This window comes from Peromyscus eremicus, chromosome 6 (genome assembly GCF_949786415.1).
Source record: "Peromyscus eremicus chromosome 6, PerEre_H2_v1, whole genome shotgun sequence".
Taxonomy (NCBI): Eukaryota; Metazoa; Chordata; class Mammalia; order Rodentia; family Cricetidae; genus Peromyscus; species Peromyscus eremicus.
The window spans coordinates 107,548,719-107,570,686 of record NC_081421.1 but is presented as its reverse complement, the minus strand read 5'-3'; the positions used below and the strand labels follow the sequence as shown (position 1 = coordinate 107,570,686).

The window sequence follows — 21,968 nt, the reverse complement described above, 5'->3', positions numbered from 1 at the left end:
ACTATGATTTTCCAGTGTTAATATCCATGTAATTTGTATTACTATTAACTTGTATGAGATAATTTTTTTTTTACTTTTTAGATGAAATAAATAATTTGCTCTTTTTCAGGAATACATTCACTGTCCTGAATTAAAGCCAATATAGAGGAAAACAAAAATTAGCCTCTTTTCAATTCAGGCAAAGGAACTGAGACATCACTTTCCTTTTACACAAAAATACCTGCCCAGTGTACCATTGGTGCAAACTCTGTCACACCTCCATGGTGACATCACCAAGGTGGTGGACAGTGAGTGATTCACTGGTCTTCTGCAACTAGGGGAGAATTCTGACCTCGTGCTAGGGGACCACAGGCTGTCACAAACTAATGAGTGCAAAACCATTCCCTGCTAAGATAGCACTGTAGCTCTGAATCCCACTACGAAGAGCTGAAAGTGAGACACAAAACAGTTAGACTACCCTGAAAGTCATCAGTAAAGGTAATAAAATCTCAACTCTGAGTCCCACAGTAATCCTAACAGCACATTGTTAGACTTGCTGAAGCACAGTTGTTCACATATTAGCCATGCATAGTCCTACACTATTTATAAACCAAAAGCAGAGGGCTTTCATGCACTCAAGATTGTCTACCTTGAATAGCTACGGAGAAAAGCCAATGGTAGTAGCATGATTCAATTTCTATGCTCTGTTTATGAACCTGATCTTGGCATTTAGTGCTTTTAACTGAGTTGGCTCTCATGATTTCTTGCTACATACTAGCTGCCGAAATGCATAACTATTTGTTCAGCTCAGAAGAAAACTGCTATGAACATTATAGAAGAGCAGACACCAATAAGTCTCTCATGTGACTGCGTGACCTTTCAGCACAGCCCCTGTGTGCCTGCCTTTAAATACTGTCAGGGAACTGGAAGCCTTCTGCTGTAAAGTTCCTGAGTTCCTTCCTCAAACACTCAACTTCCCCCTCGCACCCACTGCCCAGAGAAAAGAAGAGGAAAAGAAGAATCCGCTCTCAATTCAATTCCTCCATGGCACGGCAATTAATACGGTTAGTTCTCCTCTCTTAACCTGAAGACTGCCTATTCCTCAGCTCCCACCCAATGCCTCACCTCCTAGTTTCCTTGTTGAGCCAGCTCTGCTTTGTAGAGATGTGTGTCCCAGGTCCTAACATCCCTAGACCCATGACTCTTTCTATCGCACGATAATCTGAGTCATTCAAGATCCACCCTGTTCTGTCACCTCATGAATGCAGTTTCTATGGCTACTAAATAGAAGATATTTCCATCTTTTACCTTTCTTTTTTTTTTTTTTTTTTTTTTTTTTGGTTTTTCGAGACAGGGTTTCTCTGTGTAGCTTTGCGCCTTTTCCTGGAACTCACTTGGTAGCCCAGGCTGGCCTCGAACTCACAGAGATCCGCCTGGCTCTGCCTCCCGAGTGCTGGGATTAAAGGCGTGCGCCACCACCACCCGGCCCCTTTTACCTTTCTATCTCTTGGTGCCAGTGGACCGAATTCTGACAATCGTCTACTTGCCAATTGATAGATAATCAACCTGTACCCTGGAGAAGAGAATAATCTTCTCCTTTAGCAGTAATCATGCCCCTATCCTCTCTAACTCCACATTTACAGTAAGTCACCTAAACGGCTTTGTTTGTTATACGAGGCTTTCCATAATAGGAGCTCCAAGTGCCTTTGAAAAATCAATCCGGCTCTGACTTCATTCTAGAATTCAAGTATTCAGCTATTCTTTGATATTTCCCACTCCCCTTTTGCTTTCTGCCATACACACAAATGCAATGACACAAAAGAATTATCCAACAGTAGCCATCCAATGGCCTTCCAAAAGAAATAATGCGTGAGTCCAAAGAAAAGAAAAGAATCTAAGAGAATAGCAACTGGAGTGCATGTGCCTGTGTGTGTGTGTGTGTGTATGTGTGTATGTGTGTCTGTGTGTGTCTGTATGCCTATGTATGTCACAGGCTAAAAACCTAAGAAAACTCAGTTTTAAAGGTAATCACTATTTCTTCGACCGTTGGAGACAAAGGCAGAGGCAGGCCTTGAACTTTTTCCTTCTGCCTCAGCCTTCCTAACAAACAGGCAGCAGGCTGAGTCTCAGGTCAGACTCTATAGTTTTGTCTGGAACACATAAACATTTCATAAACATTCATTTGTCCCATGGCAAGGTCCATGCATGGCGCTGACTATGAAAGAGTCATTCTTAGGAGGAGTGCCCACAATGGAGGTAAATGCACATAACATGCCAGCTGGCACTGCCAGTCCACTCCACAGCTCTGCAGTCACAAGTCCTGAGAAACACTATGTAAAGGCCGCAGTTTACATAAGGCCTCAGTGAGAACAAGGCCACTCAGACTACAATCTCACATACGCACCATTCAAAGTAACTAGACCCTCACTACCCAAAGCAACCATGGGATCCACTGATGGTGCCTACAAGACCCACAGCACTGACATACATTCCCAAAGCACCACGGGAAAGGAAAACCTCCATCAAATACCATATAGTTACACCTCAATCTGCTGGTGTACCACATGACACAGAGAAGCACATGTACAAGACTTAGCTCCCTCCCAGCTATGAGGTGCAAAAGAATGGCTATCAATGCAGAAGGCCCAAGTCCCAAAAAATATGTCTAGGAACACCAAACAAGTGCCTATCAACTATTTGAAATGCATTGTGCTATCAACAAAAAAAGATATTAAAAGTTCTTTTCAAATAGAACTTCATGGTACATGCGCTAGTAACAGCAACAGTCCAGCTTATACTTACTTTGTTTAACTTGAGCTTTTATTTCTTCAGTTACAAGTTGACTGGCCCAGTCCCCAATTCCCTTTGTGTATCTTTATAATTAGAAGGATCCATTTTTTAATTACTGTACCACTACTGTTGATATTCAAAAAAAGCATGGTACAAAGGTCTCTTTTGGGGTTTTTATCCCAAAGTACTTGAGATAAATTATGACTACAAAAAATTGTAAAAATAGTTTTACAGACTACATGTAAAAATCTCTTCTAATAATTTTTAGCTGGATCTCTGCATCATATGAGCTGCCAAGTCCTGACTCCTTCCAAAACAGGAAGGATTTATAGTTCTATTGAGCTTACCAGAGACCCTACTTATTTGACACTCCTCAACCCATTTTCTTCCTTTAAAAAAATATACTGTAGGTAAATTAATATCATGTTATAATGTATTACCATATTATATAATAAACATCAGATCTGACAGGAGTGACAGTCAGAATCAGGGACAGCGGTCAGGTCACAAATGTGTTTGCCAAGGTCTCACAACAAGTTTAATCACACACACACACACACACACACACACACACACACACACACACACAGACTCTACCCTCCAAATATCAACAATCCCACCCACCTTCTCCAATCTTCCCTTCCCGTTATAGGACTCTGTGTGTTCTGGCCATCAGTCATGAAAAGCTAGCACGTAATCACTCATAAGCTCATGATGGAATACCAGCAATTCACACACTTTGCTAGAAAGTTGCGTCTAACTCAATTAAAATTCTTTCAAAGACTCTTTTCATTCAACCTGTAGAAACTTCTTTCTCAGTGGTGGCCATGATCGGCAAGTGCTAACTCTCCATCCCCCCCCCACACACACACACACACACATGCACATCACAAATCAGTGGTGGAATTCAAGGCTTGCATCATAAATAAGGCATACCACCTTCTTTACCTCCTAGTTAAAGAAAGCAAGTGTAAAGTAAAAAGGAAGCCTCACAAATTGCATTGATAAGCCTGGTGAAGAATATCAACAAAGCTGCTTTAAACAAAGACAAATACTTCTAACCCAGGGCTTCCCATCCCACAGCCTCTTGGTGATTTTGTCTGTCTTGGCTTTGTTTCTGATTGGAAGAGGGCCACCAGCACCCCATCCCAACCCCCCACCCCACCCCTGCCAGCTTCAGATATCTGTTGTCTTCCTTGTGACAGCAATCAGCACTCCAGAAGCTTCCTACTGCTTTTTTTTTTCCTTTAAGAATCTTTTTTATTCAGAAAAAAAAAATTTTTTTTCAAACACACCCAGGAAAAGGTATGGGTAGGGGAGGCATCTTTCTGTCCAGCCCCAGCCCCTGGCCCATGTGGTTTGAGCAGCAATAAGGGAACCGAGGTAATGGCCCAAAAAATAATGGGGTGTGTATGTATGTAGTGTGTGTGTGTGTGTGTGTGTGTGTGTGTGTGTGTGTGTGTGTAAAGAAGAGTGCAAAAGCTGAAGGGGGCAATGGGGAGGGGACAGATAAGGTCAATACTGGGAACGCTGCAGGTCGGAGGCCATTTCATAATATTTCATGTGGATCAAACCACCATGGACACTTTTTAACACTCTTTAAGAGGAAAAGCCTTCTCTCGGAGGCCTGGCCCAGCCGAGCTCAACCAGGAACATGGGCAAAGGCAAACAAAGGAGGTGGGAAAATTAAACTCACACATAAACAGCACACATGCTACCAAACATCTGGGCTGCCCCCTGACATAAATCACCCCTTAAGTTTGAAAGACATTCCTATTATCTTAATCATTCTTGATCATTGGAGCATAACAAGAACACGACTGCCAACACAACTAATAACTGGTAATGATGTAATTTTTTTTGTTATTATTTATAAGACCTAATTTATTCCAGTCTACCTTGACACCCTGTGCCCAACTGCAAATTAGGCAACGACTTTGCTTTCACCACCTCCCTGTGAACACAGGAATTACTCTCCTTGATAAAATGATACTGAAAATCAGATATTCAGGTGTTTCTCCTCTGCTGGGAGACTTCCAGTTTGGCCACTCTAATCACAGTGATTGATGCATCACCCTATCCACAGAAAGCCTTCTCTTTGGCTTGGCCTATCATATGCATCTTCCTTTTTCCCATAACTACTCACTATTGGTTCCATTGCCCAGAATTACAAGTAATGCAACTAAATGGATATAAAACCAGATCTACTAAGCATTAACATCTAGGTGACTCTCAAGATGTACAGCGCCATTTTATGATACACAAGGTGTAGAGACAATGTACAGGGTAACAGGTGAGTATTCCAAGTTCACCTGTCTATTCGGTGCCAACCCCAAACAGCATCACTGACCGCTGCTGTGTTTCTCTTCAGTACCAATGCTTCACTGTGGTCAGAAGCAGCACTGACTAGGGAGAAGGCAGGCAAGCTGGGCTCCATTCCACCCCCAATTCCCACCTCTTCTTTGTGCCTCCGGTTCTTTTCATTTGCATAACGTGGAGTGGATAGTAACATTATCTAATAAGACTACACAAGTTAATGTTTGTAAAAAACTAAAAACTGTGCCAGACACAGAGCAAGGGCTATGTAAATGTTTCCTAAACAAAAATACTTTCCCTGGGTAGACCGCTGGACTACAGCCTGCTCACAGCACATCTGCTTATTTATAGAAAAACACCCTGTAACCCAAAAGCTTCTTAAACATTTCCTCAGGGCAAGGGAGTTGTTTGAAAGAGGCAGACAACGAACGAGCAAACTGTTCTCAGGTAGGAATGAAGAGCTGAGTAGGAAGGAAACAGAGAGAACTCCAAAATAACATTTGCCAGGCATTAAGACAGTATCAGATCTGCAGATCGCTCCCACTTCAAAGTGGCAGGACGCCGCAAATCTTTACTGGGACTCTCCAGTTGACATCTTATTTCACAAAGTGTGCTGTATATTAATGTTTTAAAAATAAATGTTTTCTGTTACTAAGTCAAGAATTATTTTGTAACTTCCCTGCTACTAAAGATGTGCATTACTCTTATTTTAAAAATAATTAGTATATTTTTCACATTCAGATTCTAATAAGGGAAAAATAAAACAGCTTATTTTATAAGACTTTATTTTGTAAGACAGCTCACAAAAGAACTTCAAAAGCAAGGAGTTTTTGTCCACCTCTTCAAAACTAAGACTATCTATCTATCTACCTACCTACCTACCTACCTACCTACCTATCTCTATCTCTTAATGAAGGAGTGAAGTGAAAAAAGTATTTCAGAAAAATGTCTGAAGGTGATACATCTGTTTTGGTTTGAATCTGATCTGTCCCCTACTGGCTCTTGACTTTGACACCACAAATTCCCAAGATGGTTGCACCATTTAGAAGGCCATGGAACCTTCCATGGAACCTGGCCTGGAGGAAATAGTTCCGTAGAGGCAGGACTTTGAAGGTGGTACCTAACTCTAGTTCTCACCAAGATCTCTGCTAGCTTCTCATTTGCGATGCCAACAGCTTCTTCCCCATGTCCACACTACCAAGAGAATTCCCATGGCTTCCCTGCTGCGGTGGACCGAAAACTTCCAAAATCATGAGCTAAAATAAATCATTCCTCCCTTGAGTTGTACTGTGGAGTATATGGACACATGAAAACAACTGACACATTGTCAAAGTAAAATCCAGCAACACTTCAGGCTAAAATAAAAAATTAAATAAGAAAACATGCTGGCCCAAGAATCAATAGTAATTGGGTACCAAACCTACTTCTTAGGTAAATAAACTGAAGGGTAGTGAAGGCTCCCCTGACTATTTGCTACATTTATTTTAAATTAGCAAATCTTTTTTTTTATTTCAATTAACACTGTCAAGATTCACTTAATTGTTCACTAATTTAGAAAATGATATTCTGCATGAAGACTATTAACTTACTTTGCAATCTGACTTCCCAGTGTCCTCTTTATAAAGGAGATGTTTCTAGGGGTCACAAACATTTAATTTTCATGTAATCTTCTCTTCTTCCACTAACGTGTGCAAGTCATGGATTCAATACATAGTAAATAAATTTTGTCCATTTTCCTAAAATATTGGCAAGTTTGTCTTTCTTTCCCACTCAAGTAGGAAAGGAGGTATTATTCAGTGGTCCTGTGCTCACCTGTGCCCACCTGTGCCCACCTGTGCTCACCTGTGCTCACCTGTGCCCACCTGTGCTCACCTGCCATGTGTAAGTAAGTGCCTGGTTTTCACTTCCTGTCTAAAAAAAAAGAAAATCTAATTCTTTTTTCTTTCTTTTTTTGGGGGGAAGGAAGGGGTAAGGGGTTTCAAGACAGGGTTCTTAGTGTATCCCTGGCTGTCCTGGGACTAGCTATGTAGACAAGGTTGGCCTTGAACTCACAAAGACCCACTCACCTCTGCCTCCAGAGTGCTGGGATTAAAGGCGTGTACCACCACCACCACCACCACCACCACCACCACCACCACCACCCAGCTCAAAAATCTAATTCTTACTTCCTGAGCACAAGCTGTTCAACAGTTAAAAATTAACATCATTTTTGGTGACGGGGCAGTAAAGCTTAATGATTTAGCATACTATGAATGCCTTGTGTCTGAAGCTATCTTCTCATCAAATGCATTACTTCTCAGAACTCTCCCACTTACTGGCATATATACCAGCTGCAAAGAATGCCTTTCTGCTGACCAAAGGCTCCTGGCTGGTTTTTTCATTTTTTCTCCCAGCTTCCTTGACTTTCCTGAATGCACCCTGACTTCCCACCTCCTCATTCTGCTGTTACTAACACCACAGCTTTTACAGTTACCACTTCTCCTGTGATACCCCTGTGGAGGCCCCACTGATGTAGCTCTCTTCCCAATCTGCTCTCACAGTTCCCTCTTCTTGTTTTAGATAAGCTATGGAGCATCACATCTTCCACCACACCTATTACTAAAGAATTATGTTTGGTGTGTTAGCCGGTATTCCATTACTCTAATAGTTGAGACAAATCGGCTTACAAAGACAAGAGGTTTCTGTTGGCTTGCAGCTTCCGAGGCTTCAGCCCATGCAGAATTAACCCCATCACCGGAACCTACCACTAAATATCACATGATGATAGAGTAAAAACAAACATCTATGAAAACAAGAGAAAAAAAGGAAATACACACACACACACACACACACACACACACAAAAAGGAAAACAGGAAACAAAAGAGAAAAGACATGACTAGACTCTACCTCCTTCAAGGAAATGCTTCAATGACCTAAAAACCTGCCACCAAATTCCATCTCTTAAATATCCCACTGTTCCCCAATAGTGCCAGGCTGGACCCACACACACGGGCCTTTTCTGGAATGCCAGCTGGAAACAAAGCTCACAGCAACATTCTCTCACCCACATTCCCATAGAGCACTACAAAAAACACAGTCCAGACGGATGAGGGAAATGGGGGGATATACTTCTACCCGAAGACAAATTATCAGAATACTACATCCACAGTTATCTTCTGTACAAGAGGCTCGTGTGAGAAAAGCAGTCACTTATGTCAACCTATTTTCACCTAACATTAATGATGGTACAACTAAAAACCACCGTCATTCCAAATCTACGCAGTCTGATGAAGCAAGTAACTGTAGACAAGACACCACACTGTGAAACAATAGGGAAGGGAACTCTCCCTCTTTCTCTGCGGCCTTAAATTTCCTGTCAACTTCCTTTGCTGAAATCTTAAAATTCCTTCTTCAAAGCTTACACTTCTATCTTTCTCAGCTTCTGCAGAAAGGTAATGAAGCTTTTTAACTTAAGAGAGAAGACTGTCTTCAGGAAAGGTCCCCTCTGACCTACGTAACCTGAAATGTCCAGAGCACAGGCAAATTAAAGTGAGCATATGGAGAGTCATGAAGACGTGTCTTAGGGTCCCACAGACTAGAAGCAGAGGGATCTGTTCCCATCTCCTGGGAACCACTAATCTCTTAGCTCTCTCTGTTTTTCCTTCTGCAGAACTCTGCCTAGCCAGCATCACAGGAGGTCAGCCTCTGCAGACTGGTTTCTCTCGAATTGTATCTCAGACTTTTAAAACTCTTTATAAAGCTTAAGCGCTCATTATTTTTTCCCTCTGAATAATATGTGATTGTGTAAATGCACTGCCTTGGCCATTTCCACATACAGGCAATTACAAATGAAACTGCTGTGTAATTCCTGCGTGGGTTTTTTTTCCCCCACAGTTCTAACTTTTTAACTCATTTTAGCAAATTTTAAGCAAAGGGTGTTTTTTGTTTGTTGGTTGGTTGGTTGGTTGGTTGGTTTTGCTTTTGTTTCTTTCTTTCAGGGACAAAGCTAGCTTCCTTTGTTAAAGATATTCTCATTTGAAAGGGCTTTCTCTTTCACTTGAATTTCGATATGAATATTTAAGTAACTCGGGATGTAAGAGTTTCTAGTGATTCTTTTCTCCTCGGGGTCTTTTATTATCTGCATACAGTTGAGTACAATTTAAATCACACATGCATTCAACTCCTGCTCAATCAAAGAAGAGTTTGGGAGGTGGAGTTTGGGAGGTGGAGTTTGGGAGGTGGAGGAGTTTGGGAGGTGGAGGAGTTTGGGAGGTGGAGGAGTTTGGGAGGTGGAGGAGTTTGGGAGGTGGAGGAGTTTGGGAGGTGGAGGAGTTTGGGAGGTGGAGGAGTTTGGGAGGTGGAGGAGTTTGGGAGGTGGAGGAGTTTGGGAGGTGGAGGAGTTTGGGAGGTGGAGGAGTTTGGGAGGTGGAGGAGTTTGGGAGGTGGAGGAGTTTGGGAGGTGGAGGAGTTTGGGAGGTGGAGGAGTTTGGGAGGTGGAGGAGTTTGGGAGGTGGAGGAGTTTGGGAGGTGGAGGAGTTTGGGAGGTGGAGGAGTTTGGGAGGTGGAGGAGTTTGGGAGGTGGAGGAGTTTGGGAGGTGGAGGAGTTTGGGAGGTGGAGGAGTTTGGGAGGTGGAGGAGTTTGGGAGGTGGAGGAGTTTGGGAGGTGGGGTTTGGGAGGTGGGGTTTGGGAGGTGGGGTTTGGGAGGTGGGCCCGGGGTAAAGCACCCGCTATTGAAGGATATGAACCTTAATTAAATCCCCAGAATTCCACATAACAACTGGGCACAGCAGCAGCAATCTGTAATCCAAGGGTTCCAATGAGGAGACGGGGCTGAGACAGGAGAATCCTCAGAAGCTGGCAAGCCCACTCGCCCGGCATAAGCCATGCAGTAGCAAACAAAGAAACCTTGGCTCTAACAAGATGGACAGCAACTTAGGACCTGAGGCTTTCCTCTAACTGACGCACGGGCACCTTGACACGTGTGCATCTGAACACACACACACCGCACACCACACAAGCATCACACAAAGAAAGAAGGAGGAAGAGAAAGATGGGGGGGGTGGAAATGAGGGAGATAAGAATTATTTAATAGGGAAGATGTAGACAGCCTTAGAAAGTAAGTCAGCTCACCTGCAATGACATGAATTGGTAAATGAGCACACTCGTGGCCTCATAGTGTTCTGGTGGAAACTCACAACCAAATCAAATTAACAAGATTCACCCAACACTTGCCATGGAAAAGTCACCAGGCTGACTCTAAGCAGGAGCTCCCATTTCTACTCGTCAGGGCTTCAAGGGTGTCCAGAATTCTGTGTGTGTCAATCAGTGACTCACAACATTCTCCTTAAACAGAAATTCCAGTGAAAAGCAAAGCAATGAATCACAGCCCTGAGACAGCGACTGTGCTGTCTGTCACCTGGCAGGACGTCCTCCCAACCTTCAGAGGGTCATCCTGACTTCTTAAATCCCGTGTAACTCCAGGTACTCATCTCCAAGTCTCAATGCTGAGCCAGAAACAGAGAGAAGTCCCTTTATTTTATAGTGGGGATATTCACTTCATTACAGTAGTAATAAACATACAAATATACAATAAGTGAAATCCTTTCTGAAAACTTAAGAACAATTCAACATTTGGGGAATATATTAAATGCATTCATATAACGTCACATAATCTTTCAAAACCATAAGCTTTTAATGTGATAAATTAAAATTAAAATATTTTAATTTGTGTTATTTAAAGATTATTTTGCAATTATCCCAATTTGATCATTGAATATTATATACATGTACTGAAATTGTCATATGATCCATGTAAATATTATAGCTACAAAAAATACATTTAACAAGAATATTGTTTTCGGCAGGTCTCTGCCATGTCAGTCTACTACTATTACCTCTTTAGTCTGCATTGTGCTCTCTCTACCCCTCAGAATGTAGGTCTCTCTACCCAAGAGAGAATAGCACCCTCCATGGCACTCCCTACACAGCACACCCTACACTGCACTGCCCATCCGCTGTGAGTTAGCACATTACCCACTAAAAAACAGAGGAACAGACCTTCTGTTTCCTGAGACCCTCCCACAGGAATTGTGGCAACCTACAAGTAGACGAAGAGTACCATCCAAGAGGAACAGCACTTCCTTGTATTCTCAACATCAACCATAAATAAATAAGTAAACAGTGATATATGTATAAATAAGCAAGCAAAAAGTAAAGAAATAAAAAACCTGAAACTAGCCGGGCAGTGGTGGTGCATGGCTTTAATCCCAGCACTCGGGAGGCAGAGCCAGGCAGATCTCTGTGAGTTCGAGGTCAGCCCGGTCTACAGGGCGAGATCCAGGACAGGCACCAAAACTACACAGAGAAACCCTGTCTCAGTGGGGGAAAAAAAAACCTGAAACTAATGGGGCCTACCCCATAATTCTAATGGGGGTTAGCAATACCCCAGGTTGGATGTACATGGGCAGGAGCACATTAGGCCTGTCATATTCCATCTGCATATAAATTAGTCATCCTGGTCATAAGCACCTTATCCTTCCACTCATCCCCTGCTGTCTACAAATCCCTACCATCCCTTAAACATCACCTGTGAACAACCTACTCTTTCAAACCTTTCAGAGCCTCATCTACATGGATCCCATAGCACAGAATTTTCTTATGCACTGTACTCTATACTGGAATGTTTCTACATATAGCAGAGTCAATTATGAAAACTAAAGTTTCCCAATAAAGCTTCTTTCGGATCTAAAACATGCTCTAAAGATATAGAGTGAAATGAAATATGTAATCAACAGATCTTACTCCTTACAAGTCTCAGATGTACATACAGACTTGAGAGCAGAGCGTTCTTGGAAATGAATCATAAACCAATCACATTCTCAGTAAGACAAATTTAGAATTTTAACATCAAAACACAAATGTTGTGGAATACAAGATTAATAGATAAGACCCAGAATTCAAGTTCAGTAGGGAAAGTTCAAAAGGAAGAGAACAATGTTCAGGCATTAAAAAGAAAAAATTCCTAATTCAACTTCGTTTTACAAACAGGTAAGTGGGGAGTGGGGAGAAAAAGGAAGAAGTTCCAAGAGGGAAGTGTGCTGCAGGTAGCTTAACTAGGCATCTGGGATGTGGCAGCTGTGGAAATGAGGCAGCAGGGCAGGGAGTAACAGGCAGGAGGCCAGCAACAGACACCTGCTGATGCTGCCAGCTAGGGGCACCTTCATTTCCAATTTTCATTCCTGGGAGTGAAGAGACGCAATGGTTGCTCAACAGTTAATGTTGTAAATTACACATTATTTGGGGTCAGAATGCGTCTGGCCAGGCAAAAGATAACTTGCAGAGTCATTCACCAGCTTCCACTGAGCAGGCTGATTGAAACCAGCTGAGCCGGTGACGTCACCACAAGCTCTTTACTATAAAAAGGGCTAGCTCTGAGAGAGGTCAGGAAACAGAACTAAGCTGGGTGAACAGAAGCCAGGCTGGAGGGAAGAGCCAAGAGACGCTCAGAGGAAAGAAGCTCACTCCAAGAAGTGGGGATGAGCAATTCACTCAGCGGCAGCTGAAGAAGAAGTAAAAGGCACCGGGTGTAAATTTTCCTTTAAAGAGCTAGGGCTGTTGTCCCCACCACCACAACCAAAGAGAAAGAGAAACCTAGAGGAGAAAATGAATGGGCAAAAGCCACTGCCTCCTTAGAGCATATATTCTTGAGGGTAAGATGAGCAAAGCTAAGTATATCACCCAGATTTATCACAAACGTGTAGCATTATCAATTTATTCAAAACAAAAAGATTTGAAAGCCCAAATTTCCAAAGAATGGTTTTTCAAATTTTGATTTTAGTCATGTAAGTTCACACCACAATAAAAAAGGATTAACTTAACTTGCAATAGAAAAAAGAAGTTAAGCTGGGCATAATAGGAAGAAATTAACAGAGGATTTTGAAATCTAGAAAAATCAGGAAAAAGATTTCAGGGAAAGGAAAACATTTGCTTTAAGTAGTGAGGTAGACAACAGTTGAGACTACTACCTTTCATTTTTTCGTTCCTTGGAAAACATCATACAGACTCTAATAAGTACACAGAAACTCTGCAGCTCAATTGGAGTTGATGGAGTGAAGTGTAGACAGTAGACTGGTCAAAGACAAAGACAGACCATCTCTCTGCAAAGCGATCTGACAAAGCAGGAGGCACGAAGTAACCTTTCTGGAAATCCTGTACGGTATTTCTGGGCATCCTCACAGATAGGAGTTTTGGTGCTCGGTACATTAAAACTTCAAAATACATTCACATCACTTCTGGACTCTTCTTAGGTCCCAAAATCGTGGTTTAAAAAGAGAACATAAACGTATCAAGAGCCAGAGAGCTTGTAGGCAGCTGTTTCTGCTCAGTAGCAATTAAATGTTTTAATAGTTAACGTAAGATAAATTAGACACCAACACAGAAGCAATGTATGCACTAACTGCAAATCCCAGTTACATTGAGTAACAACGCTGGTACCACACAGTCTCCTACCTCTCCACTCCCACCTTTCTTTTTCCATTGACTTTCTAAGGTGCATTTGCTGTGGTTACCATTGTTTCCAACGCCATAGCTCCCATATCTAAAAGGCACAGAAACAGTCTGCACTTTTCAATTAGGGAGCTGGCAAATACATTTTTATTGCCATTTCTGTCCCCTAGAACTTTTATGTCCAAACCTTCTACATAGTCATCATCAGAGATTGGGATCTGAAGAGCTAGGGTGGGTGGGTGGGTTGGTTGGTTTTTCAAAGTGAGTAGGGTATGAAGTTATGTTTTTATCCAGTGACTTTTAAACAAATAGTAAAAAAAAAAAAAAAAAAAAAAAAAAAGTGGGTTAAAATGTCATTCCTTTTCATCAATAGACTCCAACTTGCAAAACATGTTATTTCAGCAGCTTCATAAAGCAACAAGTTATTCTTAACCACAAAACGAAAGAAAATATAGAAAAGGACCCATGTACACAAACTTCAAACACTACTAGCATAGGGTTCTGAGACTACCTACACTCATACCATGTCTCCAACATAGTCTGTAATCATTCACCAGGCACAGGCTCCACAAGTGTTTCTTGGGTAAAACACAGAATTCAAGATCCAGGTAATGTTAATTTGACATAAAGGAGTCTTTTGAAGGTAGCCTTATATTTTACTGCCTTACATAGAGTCACATGTGTAAAGAATGAGGACTTGATGACCTCCTCAAAGCCGCTTCCATTAAAGGTCAATCATTCATACTGCTCCCACCCCTCACAGGCTTGCTTCTAACACGACTAGCTGACGAAAGGAGTGCAATAGTTCTAAGTGCACATGCTACCTCTTTGTGTGCAGTTATTATTTCTTACTTCTAAAAAGATTTTCCCATGACATTCTACCATGTCATTCCAACCAGTTTTCCAAAGCACCAGCGACAAAGCTACTCACTTCCAAGAATTAACCAAAACTACTTCCTTCCCCTTCTCGCTCAAAGAGCCAGAGTGGCATGGATACTGCTTCACAGAGAGCTGTAGCAAGGAAACCAGGTGCCAGTCTTTCCTACCTGTCTTGGGGAAATACCTCTCCGAGATGGTCAGACCTGACCATAGGCTCAGCGAAGGGGGGAGGGGTTGCTGAACTCACTTGTGGCTGCAGCTCTGTCTGACTCATGCCATCAGTCAGTGAGGGCTGAGTCATCACAAGGCAGGCCCAAGGAGCACAGACCAAAAACCTCCAGGCATTCCACAAGGGTTCTGGCCACAGCAAAATCAAAAAGGGAAAAACAGCATCCTTTCCAATACCTATACGCATTGCGAGAGCATGTGTTCTTTAGAGGAAACACATTAAAAACAATGAATGCATCTCGAGGCCAATGGTACAGATGCCAGCCACAATCTTGGAAGAGGTTTTACTCAGGCACCTGACGCCTTTAAAACACTCGCACACTCCAGGGACAGAATCACCAACCATTTAGGTCATAAAATTTTGCACCTGGATATATTTACTGTACTGAAAAGTTACCAAGACGGTAGGGAAATCATGCCATCTAACGAATGAAAGTTATGGATTACTCTGTTTTCATGAAATGTAGAACACGGAGTACAAAACAAACGCTTGTCATGTCATTGAAGGGACTCTGACATCAGATTCTGAGGACGTGCTCAATAACCCTGTCTTCACTTCAGCGTGGAACTTCAAATACCACTACTGGCTATTGTATGTGTTCGAATTTTGCTGGGGCTTATCTTAATCATCACACCAAAACTGATTAGTTAAACCAAAGCCATAAAGCACCAGGTCTAAGAGCTTCAGCAGCTGGGGGGTGGGGGGCTGAGAGTAGCCAGGTCCTTTAAGAAGGTCTGGGAAAATGGGTCAGCTGTCACCTGTGACAGGAGTCAGCCTCTCACAGGAGAGTGCAGGAGCAGCAGCGAGGAATCAGTTTTCAACAGCTGGGACTTGAAACATCAGACTTTCGAAAGACAACTCTTCTCTTAGAAAACACAGGCAGAACAGAGGGTTTGTGTGTACCTCTCTGTGTGTCGTCTTAGTCTTTTAAGAGGAAAAAACAGTATTTTTAGGAAAAACAAAAGTTTACAAAACATTTAATGTCTAAATATTCAATCAAAAGGCTCATCTCAAATCTCTATTTCATTTCTCAAACAAGCCAATTTAGCAAAGTTTGAAATCTTTAAAACAGTCAGTAGCTTTGAGTCTTTGGTTACTTTCCAGATGCTTTAAAACATTAGAGACACAACTAAAAAGTCACATTCATTTTCATAGATGCTTATAAGCTTTCAATGTACACCTGTAGCATGGTATCGCAAGGGTATAAACCAAGAGTGAGGAAAGGTCTTAAGATGGAAGTAATACTGAGGTCTTAACAGAGCTCTCACTGTGAAAATCTTGAGCACCATGGCAAAGCCTTCCCTTTACCTTTCTTTAAAACAACCCAGCTTTATGAACTGCTGAGCCAGGTTCAGCTCCAAAGGAGCTAGGCTCTGCAAGTACCCTGTGCACTAACAGCTCCGCATTAAATGCCAGCCATCATCCCACATCCAGGGCAAGAGAGATGCTCACTATTATAATTTAGGACATGTAGAGAATTATTTTTCTACATTTCAAGATATATGGGTCCTGTGGCACAGAAAAAGAAACCTAACAGGAGCCAGTTTTCCACCAGCTAACCTTTTTTAAATTGATGTGGGGGAAATACCTTAAGGAGTCTTCATTAAGTCTGTCCAAAAGCAAACACGAAAGCTTCACTGCTGGTCAAAGGCTGCTAACTTCATGTCCATGCAACTTCGAAAGCTTCAAACGCAAAGGAAGTCTTGGCCCATTTCCTCCTGCTCACAGTCCTTCCTTCCCTAACCCCAAGAATGGAAGGCAGGCAGGTGGAGGAGACCTTTCAGGACCTTCAAGAAGCCCTTCTTCCTGCCAGCTTAAAATTAAGCCAGCAACCAAAGTGAATCTGCTTTAAAAATAGGAGCCTAAGGCCAAGCACATGGTCCAGCCATGGTAAAGCCCACTCTCAGCCCTGATGACTGAAGTGCAAGGCTACAGACCACATGGGCCACTGCATTCTCATGCTCTGACAAATAAAATTGATAAATCTCCTAAAACAACCCAGTGCTGAACAGAAAAGCCAAAGTGAGCCCATTACTAGGCACTGCAGAGTACAGTGAAGGGCATTCATCCACTATGTTATAAGTTTTACCTTATACAAGACAGTCATTCATTTCACTGAGACAAAATACTGGTTACAGTGCTGTCACTACAAGTATAATGGGAAATAATGAAATCATTGCTTTCAAGTATACTAAAGTTTTAGATTCAAACAAGTCTGTAAATACTAATGATTGGGAGACGGGGAGGCTTGAAATCCAAATAGTGCTACCAAGAGCAGCAAGAAGCATGCTAACAGAACAGCATGGCCAAATCCCTGCAGCAGTAAAAAATACTATCTGCATATGTTTTTAAAAGAAAAGGAAGCAGCTGTCTAAATATTTTCGCTTTTTCAAAAAAAAAATGTTTATACATTTCTGGGGGTAGAAATAATCCAAGTTTAGGCAGTGTTTAAGTCCAGCATTCATAACACACACACACACAATGCAATGCCTTCTGAGTCTCCATCCTCCCCCTGTGCATGTGAGGGACTTCCTCCATGCGCATGCATGCATGCATGCAGGAGGAAAATTCTGACGTGAAGGTCTCCGGCAATGGCTGTCACTTTGCAGGTCAACTGAAAGCAAGCGGTGGCACAGAGCTGCTTTAGGCATCTATACATCCACTGTATACACAGTGCCAGACCAACTTCACTAAAGCAGAGTGTCAGCAAAATGTAAATGGAAATTTACCACAACTTAGTAGCTTCAAATCTAAAAAGGTACCCCAAGTTCACAGCTTCCTTCCCCCTTCCTTTAAAACACAAAGGGGCTGCACAGCTCCAGTCACAGTGTGCTGACACAGTTCTGTTCGGTCTGTCATCTGACATTTCACCATCAACATTACTGTTTGAACCCTATATCACAATGATTTCAATCATTGAATTCCATTATATTCCCCAATTTCAAGGGCTACTTACTCAGCCATGTACTTGTTCCTAGTTGGCCTTCTGACAGACTTCAGGAGGACTCTGTCCTGCTGGAGGTGCACTGCCATGATTTTCAGTATACTATTCTTGGATAGTGAGAATATTTCCTGTTTTCCCCCGCCTTTTGTAGCTTAATGTGTAATTATTAACTTCCCGTAATACAGTTCCTTTTTCTCGGTTGAACAATTTCTTCATGATTAATTCTCAGGTGGGCCAATGACTCAAAAGTTGCCAATGTTTTTAGAAACTAGACAGTGGCATCTGTCATACTGAGATGGCAAAGCAAGAAGGCCCGGTAGTTACTTCAGTACCACAACAACGATGAACTTAATGTTTGAAGTTCTTTTTTACACACATTGTTACAGAACAGGGAAGCTGCCGTGGCCCTGTGGAAGGGAGGACAACTTACAGGAGATGATTCCACCTTGCAAGTGCCAGGAATCACACTCAGGTCATCAGGGTAGACAGCAAGCACCTTTACCTGCTCATTCGTCTCCCCAGCCCAAGGGTCAAATTTTTGACTATTTTAACCTTTTAGACTCCAAATAAATAAATGAAAGTATCCTTAGATTAATTTCAAGTATTGCTCTTCCAAAATACAGCAGAAAATCTGACTGTTTAGGCCAGTCTCTATGTGGCCACTTTACCTTTGTTACACACATACCTCTTCTTTCACATGAGCAAGCATCTGAGCATGTATGTGAGCCCTTAAAACTTCTCATTTTTTAAATGTTTTATAAAAGCCTAATCTCTCCCTGTCACCAGGTCTGCACTCGTAATACAACCCCTGGAAATCTCCTTCAGTCGTCATGTGATTCCCATATAAATTCAGTTTAGCAGCGTCACTAAGTATCATGTCAACTCTCAATTAACTACCAGTGACAAGTAACTAGAAACTAAAGATAAGCCCCAATGACTGTGGATAGATTTGGAAATACCTTCCTACTCATGCTTAAGACTAACCATGAAATAGGCTCACATACCCTAAGACTGTTGCTGGGCTGGTGTATGAAAACACCAGGAAGAAAGCCAGCCTGATGCCAGGAATGTGCCAGCCATTTGTCAACAGTCCAGAAGGTATAATGCCAACAACAATGCATGGGACGCTGATGACCTATAGTTTTAAGAAATGGGTGACAAAAGTCAACAGAAGTCTATGATACTTGAGAGAGAGAGAGAGAGAGAGAGAGAGAGAGAGAGAGAGAGAGAGAGAGAGAGAGAGGGGAAAGAAAAAAAGGAAGGTAGGTAACAAAAAAAATCATGGAGATACTGATTTCTCTACCATATAGCCACGTTTCTACTCTGTTAAGTCCTAAGACATCTTGGCAGGAAGACCACATTTGTGACCACTTGACTCACCTTGTCACCCACCCTTGGTGCAGTTCTTTGGAGACCTCTGCTGTTGGTCACCTTGCTCTGAGATGGAACTGCCACCCCTCTCAAGTTTCTGTCCCCACAGCCATGTCTTAGTTTTACTGCTTGAAGTACCATTCTCTTATTTATGTACTGAATAGATGTGCCCTTCCATGAGTATAAGCATGAGACAGTAAGGAATATTATCATTATTCTTTCTTCATGTCAATAAATATTTACTGAACATCTACATTTATTACGGATGGGGAAGTAATAAAAAGAGGCAGAAATATGTCCACTCATGAGGCTTTCTTCCAACAAAGCCAGACCTTCCACCACTAAGGTATACAGCATGGTAGGTTTTAAGCGTTAACAGAAGAAAACAAGAAAAAATTACAAAAATGCCAGCATGAGGATAGAGATGTATGTGGGCAATTTGTGTCCCCTCTACAGTGCCCAGAAGAGGAAGTCAGAAAACAGTGGCTCACGGGATGAGGCCAGACCAGCAGAATCCAAGTCCCTAATACGGACACACACAAAACTAGTCCTCCAGATGCCATACGGGCAGGCAAGCTCTGTCATATAGAGTTGTGAACAGGAAGGCCATGGAGTTCCCAAAGCCATTCAGCCCTGAGGACAAAGCTACGGTGGGAAGGAAGGTGTAGCTCAAGAGAGCAGAATGACCAGTACTGCTTGTATCACTGGACCGACTCAACCCACACCCAACATCTGTGCACTTTGAGCTACTTGGTGACTTATGAACCTCTAAATCAACTACGTCAGTCCCATACAGGTTGAGGCAATTTTCTGCATTGCTTCCACTAATGGGAGTTCTCCTGGGGGCTAGTTCTTCAGATAGTGAGCTAGTACTGTGTAAATTACCATTTAATCCACTCTAGCCTACAACCTGACGGGTCTGTATTTCCATACATTCTAATTTGTTATATAAATTTAACTCTGAAAGTCTATCTAGCATGCCATAATCACAAGAAGGATCCTATTGTGTAGACTCTAGACCAGTGGTTCTCAACATGTGGGTTGTGGCCCCTTTGGGGGCAGCTGAACAGCCCTTTCACAGGGGCCTCATAACAGATATCCTGCACATCAGATATTTATATTGCAATTCATAACAGTAACAAAATCACAGTTATGAAGTAGCCACAAAAATAATTTGATGGCTGGGGGTCACCACAACATAAGGAACTGTACTAAAGGGTCAAAGCATTAAGAAGGTTGAGAACCACTGCTCTAGCCTATTTTCCCACTATCAGAGCAATATAGTTTCCATTGAGAAAGGGTCTTGCCCTCTATCATCAATCCCCATGCATATCTCTGCCTGGTTTACACAGCATTCACCTATTAATTCACGCAGTCATTAGCACAGCCGATGTTCAGCAGGCATTAAGAATCATAGTAATAAGGTAGTAATTCTCAAGGATGTTTCCAAAGGCAAGGGAAGCACTAGAAGACACAACTGCAATAGCAATACAGAATAATGGTCACTGAACGTGGTAATGTATAGACGGGGGTGATATGATGGGCAGGAATGATCTACGCCCTACTTAACTTACCTCCTGTAGCTTCACAGATGGTATCAAGTTATTGTCCTGTGGCATAAATAGCTCCCAGAGTGTAAGTTTTCCCTTCATTAAAAGATTCTAAGATCCGTGAAGGTAGAAATGTACTCAGCAATTGTTTAATGGCTTCCAAGAGTTCTAGCCTATATCTTCTACAAATGTTTAGTAAATACATTTATGAGTGTTTTGTATTCAAACTTTGGGAACAGATCATAAGTGCTATTTATTTGTGCCTGATGTTAAGATTCACAATGTTCTGACAGACTCCCTATTTTTCTTATCTGTTCTGAAAACTTCCAGCTCAGCCAAGTGCAAATCCGGACATCCATCAGTACCTACATCCCCGAAGCCAGCTCTCCTCTCTGAGTCTCTGCTTCGCTTTCACTAACGGGAGTTCTCATAGAGTTGCCCATTTGGGTGTGATATATAGGCACCACTACGCTGCAGCAATGAATCGGGACAGAATTCCTATTGACACAATATGCCATAAGACTGTTATCAATTTGTTTGGGTGTTTTTTGTTTTGTTTTGTTTTGTTGTTGTTGTTTTTTTGTTTTTTGTTTTGTTTTGTTTTTGCTTTGTTTTGCTTTTCGAGACAGGGTTTCTCTGTGTAACTCTGGTGCCTGTCCTGGATCTCATTCTGTAGACCAGGCTGGCTTCGAACTAACAGAGATCCACCTGGCTCTGCCTCCCCAGTGCTGGGATTAAATGCGTGGGCCGCCACCACCGCCCAGCCTCAATTTGTTTGTTTAAGTTTAAAAAAAAGAACCAAGTAGAACTAAGAACAGCTTTGAATTTTCAGAGAAGCCAAACAAGTATCAAGCATCAAAGCCAACAAACAAAAACAACCCATGAGGTGGGGGAGGGGCGTGTGTTCTTGAAGGCAGTTTTCTTCTTGAGAACTGATGCCCATCAGCTTAAAGGAAAGAAAAATGGTCTTCTCCCATGATGGATGACTCTAATTTGTACTCAAGTGTTTTTTTTCCAAAAGATAATCTCATACACAATATCACATGCTATAAATTTTAAAACCTTTTACAAAATCTGTATTTATAGGCTTTTGATTATGTTTGAAAAAAAAATTCAGCCCACTGGCCATCCTGTCCAAATCTCATCTATTGTTTCCAAATGTTAGGTTAAATTTTGGTGCTATCACACTGCTGGTGCTATTCTAAAAATGCATGACTGGTGATGCTGGCACAGAAGCCGGCCTAGAAACAACCCACACTTACCAGGTGGCCTCTGGGCAAGTGCATCCTGATGCTCAGAGAGGAGAAGGTGGGTAGCTCAGCCTTCTGTTCACTGAACTGCAATCCACTATATCCATTTTCTCCCATACTTCCTAGGACCACCCGGGGCAGTAAGTGCAATCCCCTGAACCTTCTTGTGCATC

General features: G+C 42.1%; 1 protein-coding gene across 2 annotated transcripts in view; it reads right to left on the bottom strand.

The window, feature by feature from the left end:
- Ppp3ca (protein phosphatase 3 catalytic subunit alpha) overlaps positions 1 to 21,968 on the bottom strand; it is a 274,974-nt gene that overhangs the window by 221,771 nt on the left and 31,235 nt on the right. The window contains exon 1 of one of the 2 annotated variants that reach the window (XM_059266313.1): positions 17,637 to 17,728. The exons of the other annotated variant lie outside the window; for it this stretch is intronic. The gene's annotated coding sequence lies outside the window, so the exon portion shown is untranslated. Of the gene's footprint in view, positions 1 to 17,636; positions 17,729 to 21,968 lie in introns of those variants that run through there. 2 annotated transcript variants of the gene reach the window in all.